Source organism: Numida meleagris, chromosome 5 (genome assembly GCF_002078875.1).
Source record: "Numida meleagris isolate 19003 breed g44 Domestic line chromosome 5, NumMel1.0, whole genome shotgun sequence".
NCBI lineage: Eukaryota > Metazoa > Chordata > Aves > Galliformes > Numididae > Numida > Numida meleagris.
The window spans coordinates 30886658-30903656 of NC_034413.1; the positions used below are offsets into that span (position 1 = coordinate 30886658).

The window sequence follows — 16999 nt, forward strand, 5'->3', positions numbered from 1 at the left end:
TGACCAACCTGATCTCCTTCTATAATCGAGTGACCCGTCTGGTAGATGAGAGAAAGGCTGTTGATGTGGTCTACCTAGACTTCAGCAAAGCCTTTGACACTGTCTCCCACTGTATTCTCCTGGAGAAACTGGCAGCCTGCGGCTTGGACAGGTGCACTCTTTGCTGGGTAAGGAGCTGGCTGGAGGGCCGGGCCCAGAGAGTGGTGGTGAATGGAGTTAAATCCAGCCGGCGACCGGTCACGAGTCCCCAGGGGTCGGTGCTGGGGCCTGTCCTCTTCAATATCTTTATTGATGACCTGGATGAGGGCATCAAGAGCACCCTCAGTAAGTTTGCAGACAACACCAAGCCGGCAGGAAGTGTCGATCTGCCCGGGGGTAGAGAGGCCCTACAGAGAGATCTGGACAGGCTGGATCTCTGGGCTGAAGCCAATGGGATGAGGTTCAACAAGACCAAGTGCTGGGTCCTGCACTTTGGCCGCAACAACCCCAGGCAACGCTACAGGCTCGGGGCAGAGTGGCTGGAAAGTTGTATGGAGGAAAGGGACCTAGGGGTATTAGTCGATGCTCAGCTGAGCATGAGCCAGCAGAGTGCCCAGGTGGCCAAGAAGGCCAATGGCATCCTGGCTTGTATCAGAAATAGTGCTGCCAGTAGGAGTAGGGAAGTAATTGTCCCTCTGTACTCAGCACTGGTGAGGCCCCACCTCGAGTACCGTGTCCAGTTTTGGGCCCCTCACTGCAAGAAAGACATTGAGGCCCTGAAGCGTGTTCAGAGGAGGGTGACGAAGCTGGTGAGGGGTCTGGAGCACAGGCCTTATGAGGAGCAGCTGAGGGAGCTGGGATTGTTCAGTCTGGAGAAGAGGAGGCTCAGGGGAGACCTCATTGCTCTCTATAACTACCTGAAGGGAGGTTGTAGTGAGCTGGGGGTCGGCCTCTTCTCTCTTGTAACTAGTGACAGGACGAGGGGGAATGGCTTCAAGTTGCGCCAGGGGAGATTTAGGCTGGACATTAGGAAATACTACTTTTCTGAAAGAGTGGTCAGGCGCTGGAACAGGCTGCCCAGGGAGGTGGTTGAGTCACCGTCCCTGGAGGTGTTGAAGAAACGTTTAGATATAGTGTTGGGAGACATAGTTTAGTGGGGTTGTTGGTGGTAGGTGGATGGTTGGACTAGGTGATCTTGTAGGTCTTTTCCAACCTAGCTAATTCTATGATTCTATGATTCTATGATTAACTACCTGGCTCCAGGTGCTAGAGAGATGCAAAAAAAAAATCTATGAAAGCACTTCTTTGTTTTCTTCTTCCCTAGTTGGTAGATGGCTTCCGACCAGTTTTAGATTTCATTCCCTTTTTAAATGTCAAGTTTGAAGTTTGAAAATACACCTTGTTTTGGGAGTCTGTTTAACTCATCAGCCATATAACTTGCTAGAATTTTTTTGCAGATACTTCACTTGTTTCCTTCTCAGAGTCATTCTACCAAGGTCTTTTCCCTTCTACAAATGTAGTTCAGGACTATCCTCCACTAGGTGCTGAAGTATCCCTGCCTAGTCTGTGGGACTATTATGGTTCTAGTCTAGTTGCTGAAACTGAGTATAGGCAATATAGTCCTCCATGCAGAAGCTTAAGAACATCAGCTTAGCACATTCATCCACAGTAGATGCTGGTTTGATAGTAGTTTCAGGTGGATGGAATGGTTTTCTTTGGAGTGCCTGCTATGATGCTATGCTTTGGTTCTAGCAGAGAAACTGCTGATAACACACCAATGTTTATAGTTGCTGCTTAGCAGCGTTGTACAGAGCCAAGGCCATTTTCAGTGAAGGGCCCAAGGAGCTGGGAGGGAAATAAGGCAGCTGACTTTAACTCGTCTAAGGAACATTCCATACCATACGACATCATGTGGAAAGAGTTTTGAAGAGGATGGGAGTTCATCAGTCGTTTTTCCGCTGCTCGAGAGGGCTAGATGGGAAGGGGGGGAGTAAGTGAACAACTGTGAGGTGCTCAGCCACCTGCCAGGTTAAAACACAACAGTTAAATTGGTACCCAATGTGGGGCTCGAAGGGTAGAGATAACAGGAGATGTGACCAGACTGTGTTAACACAGTGCTGTGGTAGTTTGATAATTGCTGGGCACAATGTTAATTTTTTTCCCTATTTATGGAGCTCTCAGAGAGCCACCTTGCTTGCTGCTTATTTTCCCTGCTGTCTTGTTTATCCTCTCTAGGGGTTGTATTAAGGTTTTTATTTTGCTGTGCTGTTTGGCCTTGGCTTACATGATGATAAAACTGGTAGCTGAGAAAGTGATGTTTTGTGTATAGCTATTTAGGCTATGGAAACTGTATTATTGATACTTCTACAAATTACACTCTTTGCTTTGTGTCCTTGGGGAGCTTGGCTATGGAGGAGATAGGGGTGGACACTTTCCAGCAGTTCCTCAGCTTCTCTTTCACTTTTCCTTCTTTCCCTAGACCTCAAGATCTAGTTACAATAGCTCTTGAGAATTCTGAACATCCGTGTGATGTTTAAACCAACATGCTCCTATTGCTACGTGTCGTGAATGCGTTTCAGATTGTGTTTAAGATTTAACAATCATTTAAGAATATCACCCAGAGATCTGCCCCGAGGCTGGACAGTTCTGATTGACAGGGAGTGTGGGACGGTGTGGGCAGGTGGCTGGAGCAGCAGGCACTCCCAGTGCTTTGGAACTTCACCTCTGAACAACTACAGAATCCTGAAAACTAGTAGAATATTTGGAAAAGCTCTGCTGTTGCTTGGCAATCCTAAAAAGGTACAAATCACTGCAGCATGCTGGGGCTTGACTTATGCCTACCAAGCACACTGTTCAACACTATTCAGCATCCTCAAGGAGAAGAAAAATACCTCTTGATCTGATGACAATACAACGGACCCTCCAACTTCTCCAACAGGTCCTGCAGCTGCTCCAAGCATTACGAGAGACCCTGCTGTCTCTCCAGCCCTCACAATGAGCCCTGCAGTTGCTCCTCCTATGGGTCTTGGAGCTGTTCCAAGTATTGCAACAAGAAAAAAAAAATCCTCCCAAGAGAGTTGCAGTAGGACAACACCATACCCCTTTTGCAGGTCAGCAGCAGTATGAATTTTCTCCTTTACAAAGTTTTCCATCTTTTTATGTCTTCTATGAGAGAAATTCTAATTTCTCAGTTGTGGTGCTCATTAACTTTTCTTTTTTAAGTAGCCTGTTTTCCCCCTGCTTCCAGTCTCTGCAATGTTCAGAGTCAAATTTCATCTCAAACACCCATTTACAGCATTTTCTGAAAATCTTTCCCTTTTTTTTTTTTCTTTCCCTGATTGGGTTCAGAGCCTACACTGGACTCTGAATGCCTGTATTTGATTAATTGTGTGGAAGACCTATTTATTTCCTCACATATTACTATTTACAAGCACTAAAGCTGTATTAGCTAAGTTTACAACACAACCAGGGCTATGAAAACAAAGATGAGAGACAAAGTACCATATTTATGAGCAATTACATGCCCCCAAGGTAGTGATGGATTGTTATTAGATCACTTAAATCAATCATTCTATCCAATGAGGAGACTGGGAGTAGCCCACAAATAATTAGAGAGTGAAGTCTAGCTATGTCTAACTAGGAATTTAATTGGCGTCTGTACAAATGAAATCAGCTGAGAGTATCTCAATGAAGTTGTAGAAGAGAAAAAGCTTCACAGAAATGTCTCTTGAAAAGCATAAACACAAGAAAAAGCTTAGAATCTGTAAACTGCTGCAACACCAAGGAAAACAGTGATAGAAAGACGTAAGTCACTCAGCCTAATCATTCTTGCCCCAAGCCATGATGAACAGTATGTCTGCAGTCACTTCATCTATGCCTATGCACAGTCTAAACTTAACTCCAGTGACTAACGGGCATCAATATCAGGCATTATTTTCTTTTCTCCTTTACATTGCAATTTCACTATGGAAAGTAATTATCAAAATATTTCCTTAATTCTTAACTTTAACTTGTGCTCTAACTTCATATTCAAAGGCTTCACCATCACAGTCTTCTGCCTCCAAGCTTCCCTCTGTTCATCTCAGCAAATGGACTTGACAGTAATGTGAAGAAGGATATAAATAGGCTGGGAGGCCAGACTTGCAATGATCTCAAGAAGTACAGAATACAGCTGTGACTACCAAAAAGAGAGCCTGTCCACTCACATAGGATAATTAAATGAACACACAAAAGTGAGGTGTCAGTCCTTATGCAACGTTACAATTTGTAGTTCCAGCTGATCACAGACGCATCAAGAATCAGGACTAGAATGCCACAGAAGAAAAAGCAATGGCAAAATGGTATGCACAGAGGAAAAGCAGTACTTCTGCTCTTTGTACAATAATGAGTTCTCTGTAACAAAGTCTAACAAAGAACACAACATTCCTGGAATGACTTAATTTAGAAAAGAGACCAAACTATTTAATTAGGTTTGTGTTTCCTTCCTGAAGGATCTGCTTCTTACAGTGAAGTTAAGGCTCTGTGAAAAACCTTGATATGGGAATTCCTTCAACTGCAGTCACTGGATTATATGGCACAACAGGAATAGATGGTACTTGCACTCATATGGTTATATGGTCCATCAGTAAACAATGACGTGATGTAACATGCACGTCTTCTGTGAAAGACATCTGCTCCATCAAAGTGGCCACCTCCTGTTTCAGGGAGCATAAGTAGTGACTTACTTACAGTTCCTGGATGAATCTGAAGTAGATGAGCCCTCTGAACTCCACAGCACTAGCTTTTAAGAAATGTTTATGACCAATGAAGTAGAAGACATTGAACATAGGAAGAGCTCAAGAATCCAGACATCTCCTTTGAGTTAAATGGACAGAAGGCCAACTATTACTTCTCTGCTTTCCCAGACTTAGGCAAAATAATAATGCAACTGTGGCTAAATTAATGCTGAAAATAAATGCCAGCATAATAAGACATAGGATTAATTAAATCCTTTATACTAGCATGGCAGTAGAATGGGAATTGAGAAGTACTGTTATTTGCACCAACATACCTACCTATCAAAGGTCTCTGAAAAAAAAACAAACAACCTGAGTCTTCTGAAAATTTTGCAGAATGTCATGAAAACTCTCCTGCCATGCCTGTGCAACACAGATTCTGGTCTGTGGGCCACTAGAGCCACTGAGGCTCTGTGATGGCAGACCACCATCACCCTGTCTCTCTCTTCTCTTTGGCTGCTTTCAAGTGGCATCATGCCTGGCTATAGATAAGATAATATCTATATAAGATAGCAAAAAATATAAGATAGCAAAAAAAGCACCTGGAACAGCCCGTAGTCACACTTGAGACTGTGCCTCACCTCTTCATACTTTTCCTGAAGCACACCATTTCTCACCCTGGGAAATACCATGTGACTGCATAACAAAAAAATGTGCACTTACTTATATTACTGTTGTGACAAAAGTCCGGTAATATTAAAACACAGATAGGATCTTTTATTAGTATCTTCACAGTTGTTTAGAAGGGCTATACCGTGCAACCGTCCTATATATATGTGTGTGTGGGGGGGGGTATTCTGTATATATACAGAAATATAAAATATATATATACAGATACATAAAATATATGTATAAGTACTCTTTAAAATCCTGCAATAAAATAAGATAGTAAAAACTATGTTTGAGAAGCATTGTGAAGTCCTTTTCATCTTTAATCACAACTGCCTTTCTATAGTAATTTATTAAAAATAGATAAGATAGCAAAAAAAGCAATGGGTTGCACAGTGTATAGAGCCCATCTGAATAAATGTGAAAATGTCATTATTGAGCAGATGCCATACATGAAGCTCAATGAATTGTACTTTTTTAGTTAGTTATAGATGAAAAAATTTACACATGTTGAAACTGGTTCCCCCAGTTAGCTATTTGATAGTCACCTTTTTCACGTGCCATGAGAAATGGCTCCCCATGTCTCCCCGTTTATCACATCCATACACACAAATTCTATCAATACAATGTAAGAAAGAGATTATTGCACCACCGCAAGCGAGTTCTCATATCTTAAACAAGCATCATTTGTAGTGAGGTAAGAATGCTTTCTTGCTCTCACTACTTTTTTGATTTTCAGTTTCTAAGATCAGCACATCTCAACAGTCATGGGCTTCAAGTTGGATGTCTATCATTTTAATCACCCATTACATGTGTACCATTAACATTTCTGACTACATAAAAAGTCGGTTATTTGCTTCATCACTCTCCTATTTTCACTCTCTCAAGCAGAAATTATCCAGAGGTTTTAACATATATAATGTTACTATAAGAAGCTGTCCAACAGGATGGATGGTTCTATGCTTTAGTCATTTTTAAAATCCAAGCCTTTCTGTAAGTGGAAACCACTTGGTTTTGAACAGATAACATTTAAAAACGTAAGCACACATTTTAATAAATGAACAGTTTCCTTGCAGCCGGACCTGTACTGTGCAAACCGTGGGTGCAGTGCAAAATGAGATTTCGTCCTTTACAGAACGGCCAGATACACTGCCTGTGACACCTCTGTGAGTACCAAGAACTTGTCTGCATAAGAGGTATTTAGGGTTGTCTCTCATGAGAGTAGAAAGAGCAAACGTTTCAAATGTAATGGTGCTGCCATTCTAGGTCTGCAGTGTCTGGAAGCACAGAGGTGAATTATGGCTGAGTCAGGAAGTCAGAGTTCTCTCTAAGGGCTCCCACTGCAGAGTGGCCCATCTGCTTCCCACTCTTGTGAGCCAGGTGTTGAATTTTCAAGAGGAGTTATAACATGGTAAAGAAAAAGCAACTGTTGCAGCCCAGAAGCAGAAAAAAACGCATCTGAAGGTTAGTAATGAATGAGAATATGAACATAAGCACTACTACAGTGCAGACATGTAACACTGCCACTTAAATAACTCAATGCTGCCTAATAAAATCTCCATGCTACGCTGCAACTTATAAAAAAGGAAATAAACATTCCTGTTATTCTTCCAGGTGTATCTTTTCAGTTCTCCAGTGGATAAAGGAAATTAATTATTTTGAAAGTAAGTTGTTGTAACCTACGAAGTCTGTTTTCTCTTAACCTTTTTCTTCCAGACTATTTCCTTATGTGTACTGCAGGAAGGTTATAGCAATAAAACTCAAGTTAATCCCAGCAGGTGGAGGTTAAAAGTCAAACAGATAATTCAGAATTGGTGTTTTATGTCTACAATGCTGTAATTTGTTGTGCATTTATTTCTCTTGTTCAATTGTGTACTTAAAAAAAAAAATTAAGTGCAGACCTTACCTTTTCATTTTACGGTGCTGTACAGAAGCCCATGGGCAGAGTGCTGAACAAAGTGTTACGTTTTCCATAGGTATTCCGTGTCATAACATCACACAAAACTGTCAGAGCTGGGATGGCTGCCAGGAAGCTGCACTTCCCAAGTGGTTTCCAGGAGGCAAGGAGGTGACATAACCATGGCCTTACGTCCAGCTGTACCACCATTTCCGCAGCACGGTTAGAAGGCAACTCTCCCTCTCATTGGTTTATTACTCTCGATTCCTTTTATATTGTATTATCTCAAATTCCTTCACTATTTCTAGTAAATTAGTTCCTTTTTATATTATTATTCCTTTATTCCTTTTTTATCTTTTTATCCTTTACACTTCTTGGCCAGCTTACTGCAAGGGGAGGGGTGGGAGGAGGCCCTAGCCTTGATGTAGGGACAAAGACCTTCAACCTGCAACAACATGAGATTTGTACCAGGGTAATGCTACAGTGGGAAACAGGGCAGCTGCTGCTGGACGCTCTATTGCATGTGTCCTCACAACAGCATCATCAGTTGGATTGTGAGAGCTTCCAACAACTTTCCTGCTGAATTTCTATCATCTGGCTTGCCTGTGGTCCTACACAACCACTCTGCATAAGCCACTGCTATTAATTAACCAAACTACGTGCATCTTCTGTACGAGGTACAAAGACTGTCCTAAGTCACCGTTTCTGCATCTGCAAGAGCAGTTCTTGCTGGCAGGTTACAGCTGTCTTCTGTGTACTGTTTCATCAGTCTTACAGCAGGAGCTGCCTGAGGAGTCTGGACAGGCCAGACTCTCCAACATGGCTGTTTAGCAACACGCAGGAGCTGGTTGGGGAAATCTTAACAACACTGCAACTCCTACTCAGTGAGATTCTGCACCACTTGACTGCATCCTTAACGGAGAAATTCAGCCCATCACCTTGTTTTCAGTCAGTCCATTGGTCCAAACCCATCCATTGTCTCTGGATGCAGATAACTTCCTGGATCACCAGACAATTAAATGAATTTACTATCACATTCTGTGAATTGGAACTATCATGTTTTCCTAACATTTTAAGTCTCTTTCATAATTCTGGAACGATGTAAGGTAATAGAGTACATAGTAGGCTCTTTGCCAAATGGATGGCATGTATGAAAGCGCAGGAGATACTTCTCCCTATGGCTTCAAGGAGGTATAATCGTATCAGGAGACAGAAAACAAGCTAATATAAAATAAATCAATAAAGTTTTTGCTATTGATCAGGTAAGTTCTCGAAGGCAAAACATCCCTTTTCTCATCTTTTTCTTTGAATTAAAAATGCAAACTGCTGGAATAGAACCATTAGGAACTCTGACAGAGTTCCTCAAGCTATGAAACAGAAGTCAGGACAAGGAATGAGGGCTGGAGAATGTTTTCTGTGCAATTCTTTGTATTCTAGCTGGCAAAACACTATTAACTTGCAACCAGATCACTCAGCAATTCCCTTAAGCATTTTCCTAGAGCTTTGTAACTGTCTAGGTATTTTATTGATTCTGCATCTGTTGCTGCATACAGCCATCCACATGCAAGGACTGATTACACACAGTAGGTATTTCCTGAATATACCATAAGCATTGTAGACTACTGCTATTTACACAGTTTTACTCAGGGGCTTTCAGGTATTCGGAAAGTGTGACTCCTCAATGGATACTGAAGACAATGAAATACCTTTACCAGGTCCCAAGACTCACAGCTCACATGCTTCCTGCTGAATAGGCATGAGATACTACATAAAGATAGAAAATAAAGTTGTACTCTACTGTGCAGTCTATGCATGTGTGAACACAGCTGTTGAAAGGTCTTTTAATACAATTAAGCTAAAAGCTGTATCAACAACATTACAGTTTTACTTCCTAACACTTATTATTACCTCAAATCTTCTCATTCTCCTTGACTAAATTTTGGAATCATAGAATGGTTTGGGCTGTAAGGGACATTTAAGATCATCTAGTTCAAACCACCCTGCTATAGGCAGGGATACCTCTGACCAGACCAGGTTGCTCACATAACTGTTTTGCAAAGGAAACATTCAGAAAGATCACAGGTTCTGAAAATAGGATGAATGGATTTTAAGTTGAATGATGTTAAGGACACAGAACGTAGAACTTTAAGAATTTTTTTGAGTCACTGAGTTGGTTTTCTGGTAGCAGACTATGTCTTAAAATTGTATCTTATCAGTTTTATAACTTTCATCTTCAGAACACAATGGCAGTTTTTGCCTGGTTCTGACACTGACATTTAGAAAAGACAGGCATGAAGCGGTACAGTCTACATGCCACGCATTATAAAATCAACATAATTGATTGAGCCTGGAGAAGTAGCAAAATCAGGATTATCAATGAAAATACAGACAAATAAACCAGTCATGATAGGCTGCAAAACAGCAATTGAAGAAAATACAATTCACCTTTCAGAATTATTTCAATTAGCAGAATCGTATTCTAGGATTTATATGAATACTGTTCTCACGTTGTGGCTTTTTTTATAACACTTTTACTGTTACAAAATCAAAGAAATAGAAGGATAGATAAGTAACGCACTTTGCAGTAAAAAATAATGTACTCATCAAAAATTTACATTTTGTGCTATAAATGCACCTCGTACATCTGCTGTGCCACTGTGACAGATGTTTATTAATACAGATCTTCAGTCATATTCCTAGACTGCTAGTGGTTCAGTAATTCATCTTATAAATACTGCCCAAGTTTCTGATTATATGTTTAACCAATTATCAAAATATTTTCATATCATCTTTGCATCTCCATGGCCTCAGAAAAGCACCACTGACTTGCAGTTTTGTTTTAAATATAAAAATTAAAGTAATATAAAGTTCTATCGCAGCAATTCCTACAAGGAGTCTTGTTTATATGTATGAAAAGACTTGAAGAAATTTCTAAAAAACAACAGAAACGTACTCTGTGGTGAGAGTGATCTCTTGAGAGAGTACGTTCTATGGTAAGGCTGGTGGCCACTGAGCAGATGACTGAGCTCAGTTCTTTCAATTATCCTCAGGAAGATCAGTTCCTAAATATTACTTCCCTGCACTTTAGCAAAACAGACATTTGTATGCCTCACTACATGCAACCTGAGATCCACTGAAAAAGTACCCAGCTTCAAAGCGCTGTGCAAACTAATCTCAGATTTTCAGAATAAATACTTTACATAATTGATAAAAAGTTTTAGAAACAGACTGTACTTTTTGGTGTACTCTTCTTGCATCAATTTGGTACTTGCACTTTTCATGCTTGTAAAAAAATGCAAGCAAACAAATTCTTATTTGTACCGTTCATGACTTTCAGAGTCACGAAAGGCTCTACAGCACTGAAGGAAAAGGCTCATGATGCTCGCCTCCTTCCAAATCTCCTACTTTTGTGATGGGCTCTCTCCTCATTGCTCAGAAATACTTAGGCAAACAATGTAGCATAGAGAGCATGTAAATGAAATCTTCGCGCTGTCAGCCTCAAGCATTCCAGTATCAGGAGACAAGATCCAAAGTACCACAAGAGTGGAATAAAGATCAAGATATTTGAAATAATAAATCTGAAGTTCTTCATGTTTGCTTTCTGGTTACTAAGCCTTCAGGGTCACATTTTCAGGATTTGCTCAATGGCCATGAAACTTATTTTAAAAATACCGGAGGTGAATTTCACCTACAAGAACATAACACAAGTGCCAAGATATGAAATAATATACATCAAAAGATTTCTAGTAAAATCATGAGTTGTCAGCACTGAGTTTTGGAGCCTAAGAAGACAGCGGATAAAACATGGAAGGCCTTAATCCCTTTTCTACTCATCAAACATCAGTAAGAAAGCTCTCTTGCACACACACGGAAGTGAGAGATAAGTGGCAGTATGAGGGAAAAGACATGGTTGGTCACTGGCTTGACTTCATCACTGGTGCTGTTCCAGTATACTGCATATTCCAGTACGAAAACCCCAAACGACTACATTAAATTGGAACTATGATCTGTTTTTAACTCTTTAGGGAAAAAAAAAAGTTGTTTTGAGCACAGGATTACAATTTGTCTAGCAATTACCACAGGCCCACATACATTACAGAAGAGGCTTCACAACCCTTACTGCGATGCAGCTATGGCAATGCTTGGCATAGGTGATGCAGCCAACAGGAAAAATCAGCCAGTAAAACCAATGAACAAAACTGACAATGAACTACTGCTTAATGCTACATAGAAACCAAAAGCATCAGTGTAAATGGCCAAGTACTTTCTTACTTTTGATACTAGCTTATACAGCTTACCTTTAGCCTTAGGTAAAGATGGTGAGCCAGACCCCATTTCAGGACAGTAAGAGAGCTAGTGACAAAGTCATCAGAGTGGATGTGAGAAGCTGTCCTGAATGGTGAAAAGCAAAGACTCCATTCCTCTGCTTCCTCTGACACAACACAAATCAGAAGCACACTATGTGCAGGTAACCCAGAATACCATATATTCCAGGCAGTAAGCACCTGCGACAGCATGCTCACAGCCTCTCCTTCCCCTCAATACACACTCTCCTCCGAGAAACCAAGAAAGTAGGATGTAAGCCCTATTACTTGCCACTCAGGTAGGAAGAGGGACACACTGTTTGTGTCCTTGCAGCAGTGAACAACACTAAGTCACCATTCCTTATTACTTAAGAATAATTTTCCTCTCTCCTTCAAAAAATAATCAGAAAGGCAATGAAGTTCTAGCTGCGTAAAAAAGAAATGTTTACTGTAGGCAACGTGAAGATGAGAATGTGTTTAGCTCCCTTAAAGAGGGAGTATTAGACCTTGTTCCATCTTTGTTCTTTGCAGAACGGCCATCCTTCTTTACTACTTTGAGACTTGCTTTGGTGTGTACCAAAGCTTAAATTGGCTGTAACTGATCATGCACAGCTAAGATGTACTGGACTTATTTAAACTGTTGCTCAATCATAGCATGGGATACAACTCCTTCTTGCCCCTAATGTGGGCCCTCATCCCCTGTCCAATTTGCCCTGGGGAAAGCATTTCTTTTAGGGCAGGCAGTTACTTCTAAGTCCTATTTCACTGCTCTGTATCTTGAATACATTTCCTTTTGATATACTCTCATTGTTCAGTCTATTTCACTGCCAGTGGTGTTCATAAAAAGGAAAAATCAATATAGAGCAAATTGTTTAAAATAGGTAGCTATACTCTATATTGGTCAGACTTTCTAAACCATCTGCTGTTCTTCACAGCCATCTGTAAGATTTCCTCATATTTCCTCATGTCATGGAATTGAATTTCTCCTTCCTCAAATAATCACCAAATTGTGACACTCAAGAAGTTACCTAAGGATCCTGTTTTACACTTTTCTGCTGTATTTATGCTCTTATGTGCTGCTCAATATGCTGAATACATGTGGACCTTCCATTAATCTAATGACAACCTCAATGACAACCTTAGCTTCTTCATTTAAGGCAGTTCAGGTGCAGTTGTAGGGATGATCTCAATAACAACAAAATAAATATGACCAAGGCAGGTATCTTCAAACAACAGCTCTTCAGTAAGCTTACCATGGAACGAAGATGCTCCCCTGAGCTTTGAGATGCCTTCCATTAATTCTTACCTGTGCAGGTTATACCCATGTCACGTCTTCCCTCTGCCATCACAGATGACAAAGAACTACCGGATGTGTTTGCTGTACTACTGGCTGACATTAAGGACAAAACTCTCAGGTGACCTTAACAATTCAGGATTGAGACAAGTATGCAAAAATAAGGTGAACAAAGATCTTATGTTTGCAATCTTTGATGCAGAGTTTTCTACCTTTGCCATCTTCTACACACCTAGGCAAACAGCCCAGATGCAATCTGTCAGTAAAGAATTCATGGCATTACTGCCGTTGGGCGTGCACTTAAATAAGACTACATTTGCGTGACTTGGATATTCCCAAATACTTGTTAAAATATTTACTCGCACTGAAGTCACATATCCTCCTAATTCCCAGACAACGACCTCCAAGCAGTCAACTAGCTGACACAGTAGTGTGAACACAGCCTCAGTAGAATGACAACAACTGATGGCCATCTAGCTTACAAAAACTCTAGTGCTACAATCAAGTCCACCCAAAAGCAAGCTTTATCCATCATTTCTCATTTAACCTTCTTTCAAGCAAACCAGATGACGTGTCCCTACACAAAACACAGGACATGACAAGGAAAATGCCACCTTTATACTAAGAATGCTGAAATCTTCTCTCAGCAAGCATCAGGGCAGTCAGGAGTTTGGGCTAGAGGCTTAGTATGGACATACCTTCTTCTGCCCTGACGTGTGAAGTGTCACGAGTTTAATGGGACACAGAGGCCAAGCTATCCACTGACCTTCACAAACAGCTGTGGTACATCAGGATTGAGATAGAGAACAAATGCCACTATCAGGGTCATTTTACAGAGAAAAAATCATAAACCCCGAGGGTACCAAAACAGCATCCTCTGAAGGCACTGAACAGAGAATGTGTTTAAACATGCTGTACGCTGCTGAAGAAAAAAAGTGTCAAAACTACTGCTAGGCTGTGAGAGCCCCAAAGGTCCTGGTTTAACAGAAAAGTTGCAACAGACTCCAGTCCTATTTTTAGCAGAAAAACACAGCAATTGAATACTGTTTCTGCTGTTCAGCTTGCTCCCAAGGTGAGCATTTCTGAATAGCTTTTCTTGCAAGTACACACATTCAAAAAAGAAAGTAAACTACAACAGTAATAAATAAAATGAAGTATACAGAAAATACAGTAAGGATGGGTTTAGTCCTGCAGCTTCTGGAAAGAACTGTATTTTACTGATTGCCAACCCCCCATCCTGGGCTTGACTCTTTACTATAAAGAAACCAAAGGTTTCTCATGGACTGATCATGCCGAAGAAAGTAAACTTTTGGTACAGTGAAGAGGCAGAGGACAGATTATATAGGTGAACTGGTTTTATGAAGCTGAAGGCTTTATCTCTCTGCAAGGTTTAGAGATCTGCAACCTCTAAGCAAGGTTTCATCTGCACAGCAATGAGTGTGACTTTAGTAAGTACTACAGTGCTGTCAAACAAATGGTCTGTAACCCAGTTCAGGGAAGAGGGAAAAGTAACAGCAGAACAATTGTTAGGAAAGACCAGGTTCATACATTGAATGTTCTAACCATACTTCCCCCCTTCACACTGTAATTTATTTCTGATATAACACAGAATCAAATCCGGGCACGCAATTTAGGGGAGCTCTAATTTGGATACAGCTGGATACCCCTAGAAAACTTGCTTTTTAGGGTAAGCACATTAGAAAATGTGACTTACTCCTTCAAAGACATGTTAAACTCTTATAGAGAAACCTTGAAAAACATTTTAAAAGTTCAAGTCCTTTCCACCTGGCACCATCTTTATCAAAATATGAAAATGTGAATATTTGCTTGATTTGAAATCACGTTTGTAAGAGCAGTCTGCCTGTTCTATTCTTTGCTAGTTCACCATGTACACTGTGAACACTTGCTGGACCACGAAGGGGCTTCTTGACAACTGCATTCTGGTTAACCTATCCTCTCCATACTCCTACGAGTTTCTTCCTCTCTGTGCATCTACCTTCCTTTTTCTGTACCATTTGCTAGCTTCTCCAGTTTAAATCTCTTTTTCTGTGGGGGAGCTTCATGGCACTCCTCAGTACAACGGCTGGAATGAGGGGGAAAAGCCCTTCTAGAGTTTCCTTTCTCTGCATTTCTATCCAAGACAGTAAAAGGAAATTACTACTTCATAATGCATCTTTTAAGAGTTTTAATTTCTGACAGTATGGAACAGAAGAATGTGGAAGAACACTTTCCGTTTATTTCCTTTTTCATCAGACTGCCCACCTGCCACCTCACTAAAATCAAGGCAGCATTCTGTATTTGTCTGGATCTATCACTTCCTGATAATCAACAAGCAAACCTGTGAAGAGTACCCATGAATTGTGGTGGCCAGCATTGCTAAGTCTACACAGTTTCAACAGCATTCCCTTTTACTTTGTAAAATAACATCTCACTGACCTGCTTATTTTCTATTGAACAATGTGCAACTACTGCTGGGCCTCTTAGTTTGAACAGTCAGTGTTGATTTTTATGTACCCACAGAGGGTAATATCTGTACTATCAATTTTGCCAGCTCTGCTTTGACACTTAAACTCTATGCTAGTATTTCATCAACAGAAGACAGATCAACAGTACAGTAACTGCATAAATCATCTCTTTTCATCCTTGGACAATAAGCAGTCAAAAGAAATGCTGGTATACATCATACTCTGGATGTGACTGATCTCTTGTATGAGTGGGCAGAACTTTCCATTGAATCAGCAATGAGTTCAGCAAAAAAGAAGTAGTGATATTTTATGTCAACTTTGCGGTCAGCACTAATTCACTGATGTGCTTATGCTTCCAGTGAAGGGGTTGGTAATTGCGGAAGTTTCTATTCTTTATTTCATGGAAACCTTCCAAAAGTTTTGCTTCTCATTTCTGCTGATTAATTCAGAAAGAACCTGAACATATGGTGTTACAGCAAGAAATATATACAGCATGTGCAAAATATAGCAAATAAATTCCATAAAAATAGGTCTGCATTGTAAAGGAGAAAAGTTAGGAGAGGTGCTTTGCCTTTTTTAATGACTATTTCTTTATTTCTCAAAGAGACTTTGCCTGGTATTTTTATCAAACAACAGCTTGAGCAAAATAAACAGACAAGTCTTGCATCAAGCCAAGAAAGTGGAAGGTGACCATGGGTGGAAACCGAGCTGTCCCAGTCAGATTGCTGGCTAACCCCAAAGAAGCCTGTAACAACAGATAGCTAGCTATAAGCTCTGTATGGCACCTCTGGGGTGCTTTCCTCCCTCCTGCTAGAGAGCTAATGCTGCCTCTGCCCATCCCTGCCACATGGTAAATGCCCACAGTGTACGAGGGGGCACTACACTCAGCCTTGTGCTCAGCCTAATGCTGCTTATACAGATGTAGTTCTTCTACGGTCTGTGACTCACAAAGGGGACTGTTCTGCCACAGGCTTCCTGGGTAAGAAAATTGGCTTGGAGGCAGTTAAATTACTGTCTGAAGCACTGTTGCTTTGGACTTACACCTCTGCTAGCAGGACCTAACACTTGGGAGTCCTGAACTCGCTTTGCTGTTTGAATGTAGCAGTCCTTAAAGCTGAAGTTGTATTTTGCTGTCATGTATTTTGCCTCTGTAGTTCATCTTATTCTAGTCCTAGGTGGATTTTATAAAGATGAGTATAAAGACAAATATAACTGCCTTATTCCCTATTTTAAGTTACGTTTTGCTATGTTATACTTAAGAGATACTCAGAGGTCTTAAAGCATATTAAAGATTTCCCATTAGTATTTTGCTTTGTCCTGTGCTTGCTATTTGTTTACCTATACAGGAGGTATAACCTTAATAACTCAGCAAAAGCAGTAGATCTATAGTACACAGAAATACCAAGTCTTATCAATTTAAGATCAGGAAACTGTGTTCTATTCTAAATAATGAGCCTTTTGAATTTTACTATGTAGAGCATGTAAATGCACTCATAGGAATTCATCTTCACAGCTTCCATAACTACAAGGAACTTTACAGCAGCGAGTAAACTAGAAACACTGCAAAAGCAAAGCACCACCAGAATTAAGCTGAAGAATTTTACAAACTTCTAATCAGATGATTAGCAGACTTCACTCCTCGTTAATACAACGTCACATCAATCATTTGGGAAGGA

At 40.6% G+C, this 16999-nt stretch overlaps 1 protein-coding gene and 1 long non-coding RNA gene across 7 annotated transcripts in view; one reads left to right on the plus strand and one right to left on the minus strand.

Annotated features, from left to right (window-relative positions):
• Window positions 1-16628, plus strand: part of LOC110399833 — a 296244-nt gene extending 279616 nt beyond the window's left edge. For all 6 annotated transcript variants that reach the window (XR_002439427.1, XR_002439428.1, XR_002439429.1 and 3 more), the window contains one exon: window positions 2918-16628. This is a non-coding gene — a long non-coding RNA (uncharacterized LOC110399833). The remainder of the gene's footprint in view (window positions 1-2917) is intronic.
• The window catches only part of CTNNA3 (catenin alpha 3), a 460862-nt gene that overhangs the window by 22706 nt on the left and 421157 nt on the right, over window positions 1-16999 (minus strand). The gene's annotated exons all lie outside the window — the stretch shown is intronic.